Source organism: Phodopus roborovskii, unplaced genomic scaffold (assembly GCF_943737965.1).
Source record: "Phodopus roborovskii unplaced genomic scaffold, PHOROB, whole genome shotgun sequence".
In the NCBI taxonomy this organism is placed as follows: Eukaryota; Metazoa; Chordata; class Mammalia; order Rodentia; family Cricetidae; genus Phodopus; species Phodopus roborovskii.
In genome coordinates, this window is record NW_026126418.1 from 6,138,438 (window position 1) to 6,154,903 (window position 16,466).

A 16,466-nucleotide genomic window follows, 5' to 3' on the forward strand; every position below is an offset into this window, starting at 1 on the left:
AAAACCCATCCCTTGTGAGATAGAAGCAGGAGGATTAGGAATTCAAAGCCACATAGTGAATTCAAGGCCAGCCTAGGCTACAAGAGACACTGTCTTAAAAACAAACCTCTCAAGATTGGCCGTCCAACATGGGTAACTCCTGTGATTTTGTTAGAAACCACCGTTTCCTCTCAGTCCCTGTGGGGAACAACACTATGAAGTTAATCAAGGTGATCGATTAGCACAGGGCAGAGGCAAGCTGGACATGTTACCCCCATAGAAGGGAGCTCCTCAAACCTCTTCAGGCACCAGATCTGGCATTGCTTCTCCCTTCCCCTGCAAGCATTGGTTTGGAAGATGAGCTCTAGAAAGGCCACGGAGACTAACATTTTCTACTATAATAATCTTTCTTTCAGTTATAAGAGATGCAGTCCCCAGCCACATGTACATGCATTTCTATGTCTATGGAATGGGGATAAAGAAAGCATTGCACTGGTTAACTAGCATATTTTTCTTCTCTGGACTACAGTCAGTAAAGGCATGTCCTAAGACTAGATAAAAGCACAGCACATTTCTTTCCAGGTAAAATGTTTCACATCTCAGAAAAGAGAGGCCAGGAAGTGGACTTCTCAGAACCATCTTCTGTCCCTGGTTTCATGGTCAAGCCTGACTGACAAAGCCCTGACCTGACACCATGTTTGGAACAGGAAACAGGAAAAGCTGTTTCCTCTGAGGTAACTACAAGCAGAGATGTGGGCCAGAGTAATCTTCAGTGGCTCCTAGAAGGGCCCCCGAGAATCCCTTTCTTTGGAGTTTCTGGAACAGATGGTCAGGGACTGCCTCTCTGGCTGTTTCCCAGCTACCCTTCTCACCCCTCATGAACCTTCAATCTCAGATTTATTGTGTAGTCTTGTTTTCTCCAGTGAATCTTGACACAGTAGAGAAATACAAAGGCATAGAGAGAATTCCATCTTTCTGGGTTCTACCATTGGGAGTTCTAATGGAGCAGAGGCTGCTGGGCTGAGTGTCACCAGAGGAGCTTGCTTCTGCAACAGTGTTGACAAACCCACAATTCCATTCCTGACTTCACCCAACATCAATTACCACTGGCTCTCTAAACTCTAGTCCACATGGACCACCTTTGCCATTCACCCTGAAGGCATTAGTTCACCAACTACTTAGGAAGACATTTTCTGATCCCTCAGAATGCATTAGATCTGCTCCTACATACTCCAGTTGTATCCTTACTGCTGTTATCTTCAGCACTCCAGTCCCACCAAACTGTAAGCTCCATGAGGCCTCATAGAAAATCTTCCTATATCTCTAGTATGCATCCTCCCTGGAGAACATAGGATGCTTCATAAGTCAGAGGTAAATAATATATTTCTCTTAAGACAGCTGAGACCTAGTGTTGTAGCAGACAGAACTGACAGGTGACCAAAAGAGAGAATGGACTTCTATTGGGCTCTTTCTATGTAGTGTACATATAGTAATAGTAATACTTTGCTTGTATTGCTATCATATTAGGCCTTGCATGAACACTATGAAGCAGATACTATTAATATATCTGCTTTAAAATTGAAGAAACTGAAGCTCAGAGAGGTTAAGTAAATTGACCAAGATTAGAATTGCCCCAAGTCTCAATTTCTTATCTTCTGTTGCATCAGTAATTGTTTGTGATGTTATATGTCCCTCACATAGCATACAAAAATGTCTTAGAAATAACAGCAGTTAATTTCCATAATGACTGTGTGAGGTTGTTGTGAATGTGTCCTGATATTCTATTTTGTCACTTTAGCAATGACAGGCTTGCGTTTCTATAACGTTTAGCTACAGTGGCTTAGTCTTGACCCCTAACCTTCCCCACTCTTTGAAATTGCTTCATTTCTTTCCCTTCAAAGGAGCCAGAACAGCTCTAGTTTGGAAGCACCATAACAATTTCCTTCCAAATCCTTCATTTCTCAGCTTGCATGGAGGTTACTGTTCTCCGAGAGGGCTCAGTCTACTCCCGCCCCCATCCCTAAGTGCCTGGGCACATGGCCTGCTGGAAAGCAGAGCTTTTTATTTAGCTATAATTGTGGCCAAGTATATAGGCTAAAACATAACTTTAAATCACGGTTCTGTCAGTTGAGTAAACTTAGGTAAGTTATCCTCTCTGCCTCAGTTTCTACACTTACAAAATAGAAGTGGTAATTGTTTCTATATCTTGAGATTGTTCTGGAAAATAGATGGTACAAGAAATGGACTGTGATACTCACCTGTAATACTTGGAAGCTGTATGCAGAGAATAACAGGCCAGTGATGGTGGTGGCACACTCTGGCAGGCAGAGACAGGAAGATCTCTGTGAGGTCGAGGCCAGCCTGATCTACAGAGCTAGTTCCAGAACAGTCAGGGCTGTTACACAGAGAAACCCTATCTCAAAAAAACTAAAAAAGAAAAAACGAAAGAAAAAGGAAAATCATGAATTCAAGGCCAGCCTTGACTATAGAGTGGGCTAGAGCTCACAGGAACTATGGGAGATCCTGTCTCAAAAACAAAAACAAAGAAGAAACAGAGGATGGATAAAGGAATGCGGTGTGTGTATATACAGTGTCTTTTTCTTGATCATAAACAAAGGTGAAATTATACTATTTGTTGGAAAATAGATGCAACTAGAGATAATGGTATTAAGTGAATTAATGCAGGCTCAGAAAAGCATTGTGTATTTCTCTCACTTGTGGTTCCTGTATTTTATATGAACATGTAAAATCGTGCATGCATACATGACATGAAAGAAACTCTCTAAGGGAACAAAGGAGACTTACAGAAGCTTGAAGGAACATGAAAAGGGAAAAAGAAGGATATGGGCAAGAATTCATTCAACTTACAGTGTACACTTATATGGAAGTATTGAAAACACAGCAAGAAATGGCCAGGGCCCCTGACCCATTGTGAATGACTAACAAATGTGAGCATTGTTATTGTTGTTATGGTAGTAGTAATTATATTATATTTGTTATAGTATAATTGCCAATATCACATGGGAACTTGGGACAACAAAATTAAACTTCCTCAGTGTCCACACGGCAACTCCAGACCTCCTTTGTCTTCATGGTATGGACCAGAAGCTAAATATCCCTGTTTATCAGTGAGTTCCGGCAAAGCACACCCCAGCCACACTGCTGAGCCTTCCTCTCTCCTATATTTTTCCATATTTTTGGAAGGTTTTTCTTTCCCTAGAATACTGGCTTTCCCCATTTCTCACCAGTCCTCTGATGGCAGAAAAATTCATTCCCCTTTCTAACTGAATCACAGCTTTAATAAAGCTATTGTATTTGACCACAGGCTTAAGAAACAGCAATATAACATAATACGAGAAGATCATTAAAGTTCTATAAAGTAAGTGTTCTCTCTGCTCCTTCATTTCCAGTGTCCTGGAGCCTTAGATAAGGGATAAACATTTTTTAATCAAAATCTAAATAACAGTAAATCTCACTTTTCATTTCATTTCAAGTATTTTCCCAGTTAAGCATGTGAGTATGTGATGGTTTCTAATTTCCTGTGTAGATCAGATGTACTAGATGTACTATAAAAGAGTTTGGGGTTGTTGGTGCTCCTCTCCCTTCCTCCCCCTCTCTTTTAGGACACTTTTGTGATTGCAATTCCAGCACACATCTCCTCTCTGGTTAAGCTGTCAGAGAAGTGAGCCAAGAATGATTAAAATTCTAGAGATAGATTTGTTAAAAAAAAAAAAAAAAAGTAAGTACTAGGAGGTTAAAAAAAACACTGACTGGGGGATAACTGGCTAAGAAGCTCAGAGAGGCTGAGAACAAAATAGACATTAATTATATTATTCAAGGGCCATGGTTTACAAAAGGAAAAAAAAAAAAAAAAACATTTAAAGGAAAATGGAGCCTTTTCCATTTTCTGTGCCTTTTCTGCTCTTGCTTTGTAACAATGATCAAGGACACACAGGCACTAAAGTCCAGCAGTATGCCTGCCATTTGCTGGCTCTGTGAGCAAGCAACTAAACATTAACAAAAAATAATACTAATGCCTGCATGTCGATGTGTGTCTGTATGTGTGTATGTGTGTGGAAGTCTTCCTCAATCACTCCCCATCTAGTTTTTTAAACCAAATTGTATTTATTGTTATTGTATGTATGCATAATGGGAGTGGTAGTGCCACAGTAATTGAATATGGAGAGGTCAAAGGACAACTAGAAAGTCTGTACTATCCTTCTACCGTGGATGCTAGGGGGTTGAACTTAGGCCACCAGGCTTGAGCAAATGCTTGCTTACACCCTCAGTGAGATTTCTCCATCTTTTTTTTTTTTTTTTCTTTTTTTTTCTTTTCAAGACAGGGTTTCTCTATATTGCTTTGGAGCCTGTCCTGGAACTAGCTCTATAGACCAGGCTGGCCTCGAATTCACATAGATGTGCCTGCCTCCACCTCTGGAGTGCTGGGATGAAAGGCACCAATGCCCAGCTTTTTTTTTAATTTAAATTAGAATCAAGCTTGTTTTACATGTCAATGCCAGTTCCCTCTCCCTCCCCTCCTCCCCTGCCCTGTACCAACTTCCTATTCCATTCCTATTCCAACCCCTTTCTGCTCCCAGGAAAGGTGAGGCCTTTTCTGAGGAATCTTAATAAAAGTCTGTCGTCATTCCCAGCAGGGTCTAGACCCTCCTCTATGTGTCTAGGGTGATAGAGTATCCCACTAGGTGGCATGGGCTCCCAAAGTCCATTCTTTTCCAAAATCCATTCTTTTTTTTTTAATAACTTATTTAACTTTATTTGCATTGGTATGAAGGTGTCAGATCCCCTGAAACCAGAATTACAAACAGTTGTGAGCTGCCATGTGGGTGCTGGGAATTGAACCTGTGTCCCCAGGAAGAACAGCCAGTGTTCTTAATCTCTGAGCCATCCCTTCAGCCCCCACAAAGTCCATTCTTATACTAGGGATAAATACTGCTCCACTACCAGAGGCTCCATAGACTGCCCAGGCCTCCTAACTGACACCCATGTCCAGGGAGTCTGGGTCGGTCCTGTGCTGGTTTCCCAGCTATCAGACTGGAGTCCATGAGCTTCCCCCTTGTTCATGTCAGCTGTTTCTGTGGGTTTCTCCAGCTTGGTCTTGACTCCTTTGCTCATCACATCTCCCTCTCTGCAACTGGATTCAAGGAGCTCAGCTCAGTGTTTAGCTGTGGGTGTCTGCTTCTGCTTCCATCAGTTACTGGATGAAGGCTTCTAGGATGGCATATAAGGTAGTCATCAATCTTATTATCATCGGGGAAAGGCGTTTAAGGTAGCCTCTCCACTACTGCTTAGATTGTTAGTTGGGGTCATCCTTGTAGATCTCTGGACATGTTCCTAGTGCCAGATTTCTCTTTAAACCTATAAAGGCTCCCTCTATTATGGTATCTCTTTTCTTGCTCTCCTCTATTCTTCCCCTGACTCAATCTTTCTGCTCCCTCATGTCCTCCTCTCCCTTCCTCTTCTCCCTTTCTCTTTCTCCTAACTCCCTCTCCCCCCCCCACCCCCCGGCTTCATATTATTATTAAAGACAGGCCTTTCACTGAATGTGGAGTTCACTGACTTGGCTACAGCAGCTGGCCATCCAGACCCAAGGATCCTCTTGCCCCTGCTCCCTAAAGCTGTAATCCCAGGCAAGAGCTCTCCTGTGAAGCTTCCTAAATGGATGGTGGGATCTTTGTGTTTGTGCGGCAAGCACTTTCATAAGGGAGTCATCCTCAGGCCGAGTAACTCAAGTTCTCTGAGCCTCACTTGTCTGTAAATGGACAATATAGAAACGTAATTCATAAAGCTGACAAGAGTCTGACAGCACAGTATCCAAGGCATAATAAATGAAGTAGCTCATTCTTTAAGATTATGGAGATATTCCTTAATATAATATTTTCAACAACATAAAATGCCCAAAAGAATTTTCCAAAGAGCACACTCTTGAGGCTTTTTAAACTGTCTGTGCTAAAGTTGAAGAAAATGAAATCATAGGTAAGTCCTGAAGTGGGTTGTTAATGAGATTTCCATAGCTCCATAGCTGCAAGTTGAACAAACCAAGATCAAGATACTCGAAGACCAGTGCTTGATACAGGTCTGCTTCCTGGGGGCAGGGTAGCTGTCTTCTTGTAGCATTTTATTATGGCAAGCTCATGGGCCTCTCTTTTTATAAGGTCACTAATCCCACCCATGAGGGTTCCATCTGCACGACCTACTTACCACCAAAATTTCCACCTCCTAATACGTCTCATTGGTGGTAATTATTTTGAGTCCAAATGGAAAAAACAAAAACAAACAAACAAACAAACAAACAAAAAAACCTCAATATAAATCCATCCACACTGAACCTCATAGAAGAGAAAGTGGGAAATACATTTGAACGCAAAGGCATAGGAGACAACATCCTAAATAGAACACTAGTAGCACAGACACTGAGAGCAATAATTGATAAACTAAACAGGACCTCCTGAAACTGAGAAGCTTTGGTAAGGCAAAGAACATGGTCGACAAGACAAAATGGCTTCCCACAGAATGGGAAAAGATATTCCCCAACCCTACATCTGACAGAGGGCTGATCTCCTAAAAATATACAAAGAACTCAAGAAACTAGAAATCAAACTACCAAATAATCCAATTTTAAAAAATGGGATACAGTTCTAAACAGAGAATTCTCAACAGAACAATCTCAAATGGCAGAAGCACACTTAAGGAAATGTGCAACATCCTTAGTCATCAAGGAAATGCAAATCAAAACCACTCTGAGATTCCATCTTACACAGATCAGAATGGCTAAGATCAAAAACACCAATGACAGTTTATGCTGGAGAGGATGTGGGAAAAGGGGAGCACTCCTCTATTGCTGGCAGGAATGCAAACTTGAACAGCCAGGAATTCAGTATGGCGATTTCTCAGAAAATTAGGGATCAACCTACCTCAAGACCCTGTTGGGCATATAACCAAAGGAGGCACATTCACATCACAAGGACATTTGCTCAACTATGTTCATAGCAACACTATTTGTAATAGCCAGATCTTGGAAACAGCCTAGAAGCACCTCAACTAAAGAATGGATGAAGAAAATATAGTATATTTACACAATGGAGTACTTCAGCAGTAAGAAACAATGACATCCTAAATTCACAGGCAAATGTGCAGAACTAGGAAAAACCATCCTGAGTGAGGTAACCCAAAACCAGAAAGACAAATATAGTATGTACTCACCCATAAGTGGATACCAGACATAAAGCAAAAGTTTCCCAGCCTACAATCCATAACCCCATTAAAGCTTGAACCCTCTCCCAGAAACAGATGGAAGCAGATGCAGAAATCCACAACTAACCATTGGGCCAAGCTCCTGGAAGTAAGGGAGGAACAAAAATATGAACAAAGGAGTCAAGACCATGATGGTGAAACCCATAGAATCAGCTGACCCCACCTAGTGAGAGATCATTAACTTAGGTCTGACAAATTAGGAACCTGCATAAGACCAAACTAGACTCCCTTAATAAAGGGGACAAGGGTGTGACTGGGACAATATATGAGGCCACTGGCAGTGAGTCCAAGATCTAACACTAATACACAAATTGATTTAGTGGAGCCCATTTCATATGGAGAGATACCTTGCCCAGCCCAGACACAGGGGTGTGGGAGTGGAGAGGTGCCTTGCTTGTGCCTCAATGGGATGATGGGACAGGATAATAGGAGAGGCCATACCCTCTCCGAGGAGCAGATGGGAGGTGGGGGAGAGTGGGGGGAGAGGGAGGATAGTAGGAAGGGAGAACTGGGATTAGAATGCAAAAAAATTAATTAATAAGAAAAAAGAATGGCAAAAAAATGTTTTGCTGTATGATGATTTGGTAGGCACATAAGCATGCAGTCTCTAACACACAGAGTGATGCTATGCAATTTTCTCTCCTCATGGTTCTCTGTTCCACATTCCTGCTGTATGGCTCTCCTAACTTATACCTTCTGATTCTCCTAGGTAAAGCCATGATCATTAGCCAACAGGATTTCTTAACGTGTTAGTTGCCACAGAACACCCACCTTATAAACTCTATGAGAATAGGGTCATGTCTGTTACATTCCTGACTAAGACCACAGGGAGACTCAACGAAGGTGTTTGGTCTTAGGCATCATTGTCTGAGTTCAGGGTGTCGATCAACTCAGCTGTATCTCTTTCTTGAGGCTCCAAGTAAGAATTTGCTTCCTTAACTTTTCTAGCTGCTTCTTCTTCTTCTCCTCCTCCTCCTCCTCCTTCTTCTTCTTTTTTGTATTTTTTGGAGAATTTCATACATGAGTATATTATTTTCACCTGTCTCCCCACTCCAACTATTCCCTTGTCCATCCCTCCCTTTAAATTCATGACCTCTTATTACTATTGTTGTATTTTTAGTGTTGCTCATATGTTTGTGCTTAGGGCTGAGTACTTGGGACTGAGTAACCTACCAAGACCTTGTCCCTGGAAAGATTTATTTTTTTCCCTTTCTAAGCAACCATTGATTGCCTGTAGCTCTTCCTCTATGGGTGGTGTCTTGTGAAATTTTCTCCATCCACATTGCCATGTCAACTGGCACTGCCATCATGCAGATCTTATTTAGGGACTGTATTGTTGAGATTTCATGGGTGTAGTTTCCCTGTCATATCTAGATGACATTATCTCATAGCAGCTCTCCTGATCTTTATTACCTTTCTAGCCATTCCTTCAGGATTTCCCCTGAGCCTTAGGTGTAGGAATTGCTGAGGGTGGAGCACCCTGTGGTCGCTTACTCTCTGCATTTTGGTTGGTCATTAAACTCTGTAATTACCTCCAACTGCTCCAAAAAAAAAAAAAGAAGCCTCTTTGATGAGGCATGACAACTTCAGTTGTCTGTGAGTATAAGGATAGATATTTAGAATACAACTAGAAAATTTTTTGAGGAAAATGGCAGTAGTAGATTCTCTTGTATGCTCTATGACCTCTCCAGCCATGGGTGTTTATAGTACCAAGCCTGAACTTCCTCCTTTTGAGTGCACATTAAGTCCAATGGACAGCTGTTAGTTCCAATAGCCTCTTGAAGCTACCTAGATTCCTTGGTCCACTGATAGCCCCCTTTCCCCATCATTAAGATAAGAAAAGACATATTAAGTCTTACTAGAATTGTATCACTCTTCAGTTTTTGAGAGCCCTGTGATTACATTGTATCCACTGAATAATCCAGGATAAGCTTCCCCTTATTAGTAGGTCAGCTGATTAGTAACCTTCCATTTGCAACCTTAGTTTCTCCTTATTATTTAACATGGTATACTTATAGGCTCTGCCAACAGCAGAGACCAACAATGAGTCCCAGCTATGGCACAATTACCTGGGGTAACAAGCCAGGGTGGCAGATTGATTATATTGGACCACTTCTTCTGTAAAAAGGACAATGCTTTGTCCTTAGTAGATATTTATTCTGGTTATGGATTTACCTTTCTTGCATGCAACACTTCTGCAAAAAGCATTATCTATGGATTTACAGAATGCCTTATTCCCTATCATGGTATTCCACACAGTATTGCTTCCCAGTGTGACAGTAGGCCCGTGGTTATGGAGTTCATTGGTCTTACCATGTTTCCCAACATCCTGAAGTGGCTGGCCTGATACAAAGTTTGAATAGCCTTTTGAAGACACAGTTATAGCACCCATTAGGTGGCAGAAGCCTAGAGGGCTGGAGCAGAGTTCTCTAGAAAGTGATGTATGCTTTGAACTACTGTCCACTACAGTAGTTTCCCCATAGCCAGGATCCACAGGTCCAGGAATTACAGGATGGCAAAGGAAAAGTTTTGCTTCCTGTTCATGCCCCCTTAAGGTTTGCTAAAAATTCTGCTTCCTGTGGAGGAAACACTCATGCCAGGAGCCACGATAAACTTTCCATTGAACTGGAAACTCCCATGTGGCCACTTTGAGCTTCTGATGCCTTTAAATCAACAGGCTAAGAAAGGAATAGCAATGTTAGGAGGAGAGACTGGTCTAGATAACCAAGATAAATTGGGTTGCTTCTCTACAATGGAGGGAAGAAAGATTATGTCTGGGGTACAGGAGATCTTATAGGTTATCTCTTGGTGCTGCCACGACACATGATAAAATTAACTGGGAAACTACAACAACCCAATCCAGGATGGATTACAAAGGACACAGACCCTTTAGGAATGAAGGTATGGGTTGCTCCTCCCAGAATAGAGCCGCGTCCTGCTGAAGTGCTTGCTGATGATAGAGAAAATACAGGATGGGGTATAGAGGAAGTTAACCATAAATACCAACTAATATCACATGACAAGTTGCAGAAACAAGTGCTTCTGTCACATTTTGTTAAGACTATATTTATACAGATATGTATGCTTTTTTCCCTCTCTTTCTTTTCTTTCTTTTTCTTTTTTTTTTTCTTTTTGTTTTTTGGGGGTTTTTTGTTTGTTTATTTGTTTGTTTGTTTTGATTTTTGAGACAGGGTTTCTCTGTGTAGTCCTGCTGTCCTGGAACTCACTTTGTAGACCAGGCTGGCCTCAAACTCACTGAGATTAAAGGCATATATGTACCACCACCTCCCAGTCCTCTATTTCTTTATCATGTGTCCTAGTTAGGATTTCTGTAGAGACACCATGACCAGAGCAACTCTTATAAAGGAAAACATTTCACTGGAGCTGGTTTACATTCAGAGGTTTAGTCTGTCATCATCATGGCAGGAATCATGGCAGTATGCAAGTAGATATGGTGCTGGAGTAGGAACTGAGAATATTACATCTGGATCCTCAGGCTGCAGAAGAATTGTGCGTAGCTTGAGCATATGAGATCTCAAAGCCTGCCTCCACAGTGACACACTTCCTCCAACAAGATCATACCTAATCCAACAAGGCCATACCTCCTAATAGCGCCACTCTCTATGGGCCTAAGGGGTCCTTGTTTTTCCAGACAGGGTTTCTCTGTAACAGCCCTGGCTGTCCTGGAACTCACTCTGTAGACGAGGCTGGCCTCCAACTCATAGAGATCTGCCTACCTCTGCTTCCCAAATTCTGGGATTAAAGGAGTGCATCACTACACCTGGTTTACAGAGGCATTTTTATTCAAACCACCACGTCATGAGAGTATATAAAATTTGTAATGGGTTTGTATTTGTACAAGGGATAGTCATATCATATTAGGTATAATTATAACCTGGTTAAATATATAATGCTTTGTGATTGTACATGGGATAATTATATCATGTTAGACATAATCATGACCCAGTTATTGTTTTCATTTGGAAGTTAAGCATTATATAAGAGATATGATTGTGGGCCAAGATGATAAGGGACTTGTGACAGCTATTCTTGAAGTCAACTTGACTACATCTGGAATTACTAAGACTCAAGCAGCTGGATACACCTGTGAGGGATTTTTCTTAATTAAATCATTTGAAGTAAGCCAGGCAGTGGTGGCTCACTCCTTTAATCTCAGCACTCAGGAGGCAGAGGCAGGCAGATCTCTGGGACTTCTAGGCCAGCCTGACAGGCTTCAAAGCTACAGAGAAAACCCTGTCTTCAAAAACAAAACCAAAATCATTTGAAGTACAAAGAACCCTCTTTAATTTGGATCTTTTGATGTAGGATGATCTGTCACTAATCTGGGCCATGCCTTCTGGTGGCAGTCTATGTAAAGGACATGAAGAAAACAGCTCTTTGCTGTTTGCCTGCTGGCCCTCACTCTGGCTGGCAAGTCTATTCCTTCACTGGCTTTAGTGCTACTTCTGGGTTCCCCGCAATGAATTGTGAACACCATAGCCCTGACTTTAAACACATCAAAATTACAGATCCCAGAATTTAAAAGTTCAAGGTCATAGATAGAATCATTAGCAGAGCTAGGATTTGAACCTAGGATCATTTGCAAGGCCTCTGAACACTACATTGTCTAATTATAAATGTCAAACATTAGTGTGAATGAACTCAAATGAGTAATAGATGTTCTGAACAAAAGTCTCAGAGAGTACCCTAAAAATTCAAGTGACAGCTTAGCACATGCATTATAATGGATAAATTCCCTCAGCTCAGCAGCCACTCTTGAAATTGACAGAAAGTACTATCAGAATAATCTACTCCAAACCCAGAGCTCCAGAGTACAGCTGGATTTGGGAGTTAATGTGATCTTATCAGTCACCAGCTTTTCCTGGAGAGAAAGGATCAAAACAGGGTTTCTGTAGCCTATGTTGGTCTTGAATTTTCCATAGAGCCAAGAGAGATCTTTAATCCCAGATATTCCCACCTTCACTTCCCAAGTACTGGAATACCTCACACATGGTACAGGTCGGGGTACAGCACGGTACTTGGCAATGGTCAGTTTTCGTTTCTCTCTTGGATCTGCCCTCCACAGAATGAACTCTTGATGTTAGCACACTAGTAGCAAGAAGTGCCACAGCAGTCCTAACTGCCACCTCCACCAGCAAGAAAAACTAGTGCATTCTTCTTCCGAAAGTCCAAGGAGAGTCCCAGTGTCCCCTCATTGGCTCTGCCAGAGACCCTGGTCCATCTGTGAAGCTACCACTGTATTGGTGTAAATGCACATGCTAACTGCTTAGCTCTGGGTTATTTGGTCCTTCCTGAATTCAGCAGCAAGCCAGCATCTTTAGAACCATAAAGACTCACAGAGATTGGAAAGGGCTACTTCAGGCAGCAAGTAACAGACTTGCTTATTTATTGGGACTTAACATCTCCAATTGCAAGAAATCCAGAAGCTGGACATTCTAGGCTGGTTAAATCTGATTCCCAGCCATGTCAAGGTTTGACATGCACTTTCTTCTATGACCACTTAGGTTTGTCTCCAAGACTTCAAGATGGCTTTTACAGCTTATCTCCTTTGGCAAGATGCTAAAGTGGGAAGGAAGGAGGGGATGAACTCCTTATACGCCCCTTCCTTTTGGTCAGGAAGAAAATATTTCTCAGAAGCTTCCCAGAGTACTAGCCTCATTGGTTTATAAGGAATAATAGGAGATGGTAATGCGGCTACAACCAGCTATATCTGGAGGGATGTTGGAGATTTTGGTTACCACAAAGAGGCCAAGAGAGTCTGGATGGATATTATACAAAAGTATGTCTATTGGAGCAGAACCAAACACAGCGAAGGGTTCAAGGCAGGAAACTTTGAATTCTATGTGGAATTTATAGTGGGATTCACAATAAATTCCTCAGGGATTTAAGTGCAAATATGGACTGCCAGAGCCAGTGTGGCCATGTCACATTAGCTACTCTTGTGACACTGTAACAAGTTCCCTGACATGTATAACTTAATGGAATATGATCTGTTTTAGCTCACAGATTCAGAAAGTTTGGTTCCTCATGCCAGCAAGGGCATGGCAGAGCAGGACAGCTCACATGACATCAAACCAGCTACCACTTAGCTTCTACCTGTCCGAATTTCATCCCATTGGAGGGCGCAGCCCACATGACAGGCCAACCCACACTCTGGGTGAGTCTTTCTCATCAGCCAACCTTCTCTGGAAATACTCTCACTCAGAGGTCTGCATCATCAAGCCTAATGATGCTAAATCCAGTCAACTTAACAGTGAAAATGAGCTTTCCCACATATGGACCATGGTAACTGTTTCTAAAACATTTCATTCCAATCCCTCCCACCATTCATGGGCCTCCTATAGAGTAACTTCGAACAGATTCTGGAAGAGGCTTTCTTCTCCTCTTGAACCTTGGCTGCCCTTCCCTTGCTTTGACATACTTCTATAATGAAAAGTCTGTGTGACATCTGGCCTAGGCTTTAGAGCTTTGAAGCTTCCATTTTTGTTTTCTGGGAATCCAGATTTCACATAAAGAGGTTATCTTACCAGAGGGGATGTGCAGAGTGAAAATGGCCCCGGAAAATGAGACTGAACACAGAATAGAACCGAGGCTGCCAAACAGCTGCCAGGCATGTGAGGATCCTGGGTGTCCCAGCCCCAGCTGAGCATCCAGCTACATTGAGTGGCCTCAGACAATACTGTACAGAGCAGAGCAGCTCAGCTGAGCGCTATTGGTTCACATGACCCCAAGGAAGTCTTGAGAATTATTGTTTTAAGTCATGAGACCTTGGAGGCCTGTGCGGCATAGGAATAGGTGAAGTGGAACCCTCTGCTCCACACATTGCATTCTGTCAGTGAATTCAGAGGCTTGCTCAGAACATTCAAGTTTAGTAGAGGCAAACGCTTGGTGAGACCTCTGATATATTATGCTTTCACCTGTTGTTCTAAGACTTTGACTTGCTTTTGCTTTTGAGATAGGATCTTGTGTAGCTCACATTGGTCCTGAACTTAAAAGGTAGCCCAAGCTGGCCACCCACATTTCACTTCCCAAATGCTGAACTGAATGGGTATTCATCATCACACCTAGATCATGAACTCTGGAATTAAAAAAAAAAAAAAAAAAAAAAAAGAACAAAAATCCAGCTGGGATGGGATGTGGTGGAAAATACCTTTAATCACAGCACTTGGAAGGCAAAGGCAGAGGCAGCCAGCTCTCTTGTGAATTTGAGGACAGCCTAGTTTACAAAGTGAGTGTCAGGACAGCCAGGACTGTTACATAGAGAAACTTTGTCTCAAAAAACAAAAACAAAGATAAATAAATAAACACATAAATAAAATAAAACTCAAATCAAAGGAAAATAGGAAAGGAAAAAAATTAAAAAAGAAAGTGTGGTGGCCCAGGTACTTGATTGTTGGAGGTAGGTGGATCAGTTTAAGGTTTCCATCAACTAAATACTGAGTTTAAGAACAGCTTGGGCTAGATGGAAACCTGTTTCAAAAAATCAAAAGCAGAATGAAGCATGTAGCTCAGTCAATGTAGTATTTGCTAGGGTGTGTGAAGCCCTGGGTTTGCTCCCATAATCCCACATAAACCAAACACTTAGGAGGAAGCAAAAGAAACCAAATGTTTAAGGACACCCTTGACTGCACAGTCAGGTCACAGCCATCAGGGGTTACATGAGACCCTATTTTAAAAAAAAGAATGAAAACTCATATTTCTGCATTCCATGTCTTCTGGCGTAATTGTTTCATTGTACACAATGGGTGTTCTTTTTACTTTTGTTGATCTACATCAAATAATGACTCCTACTAGATGATTATTTATTATGTGCTTGGCACTATCCTAAATATATTAGCTCAGGTTGATAAGCGTCTGAATTTTATAAATAACAGAAATTTTAAATTTTAAATAATAGAATTAGGGTGGAGGGAAAACATGCTTATAGTTCCAGCATTTGAGAGGCTGCTGTGGGAGGACTGGGAATTCAAGGCTAAACAATGAGTTAAATAATGAGTTTCGAGTCTATTGGCTAAGTAGTAGAGGACCTGGATCCACATCCCAATATGCTAGATGCTGAAGTGTTTGTGCATTAACCACCATGATAAGCAGCCTCACTGACTCTCAGAGGCATCTTCCCAACAGATGAGCTTTTTCTTTCTTGTGTGATGTAGTGACTCCATTCAGCCCAACTCTCATCATGTCTTAACGGTGCCTCGGGGTGGATATAGATTTCAGGATTAAGCCAGAGTAGATCTGTTTGGAATCTTCAAAGAGTTTTTCCGTTCCTGAACATTTGCTGTGAGTCACTAGGACTCTTTCTACAGAGCGAAATATAAAACGCCTGGAGTTTTCATCCCTCAGAAGAGTTATTATACTCATGGCACTTCTCACCCCTCCCCCACACTATTTTCCTACTCTGAAGTAGAATCCTGGGCTTTTGTCATCCTTAAACTGTTAGGTAAAGGATGAGACTTGAATTCTGGTTTAGACACTTGGTACAGTCTTATGTGTAAGGGTGGGGGGTGGGTATTGGAAAAAAGGGATAAACAGGAAGGACATTGGACCAGTGAAGATAGAAGATGGTTTAGGAGTATCTAGAGACTAGCAACCTAAGCTTCCTCTGCTTATTCCTCTGTACAATGACTGTGGTAGCCTGCCTGAGGCCATTCTGATTTATACCTAGTGTCCTGACAGATGTGTCAATAGACTCCATTGCTAACTCAGGGTATCAAGATCCTGTCAGTCATGCTGCACTCTAAGCGCACCACTCTAGAGTTTTAGAAAGAGGTAGGTATAAGACATAATCATTGGTGCTGAGGATGCTCTCCATCCTTCCTGGGGGAGGTTATGGCATAGAGGTGAAGACACATTAACAGCACCATATAGGCACCATGGAGCACAGTGCTAGGCAGCATCTGGAGGAGGAAATGAGGTAGGTATGCTAGGAGAGGGAACAGCAAACCAAGGCAGGAAGGCAGAAACAGAGAGGCATAGCACACCTAGGGAGCATCCAACCGCTCCCAATAGCCATGTGTAACACAAGCTTCATCCCCTGAGAAAAAAGAAGACTCATCTTATGTTGGAATTTTCCCAAGTATCTCATTTAAAATGAAACAAACAAGCAAACAACAACAACAAACCTCTTATTTCTGGTATTGTTTTTGAGACAGGAGTCTCAACAATAAACAGGATTCTGTAACCCCACTAGCTTG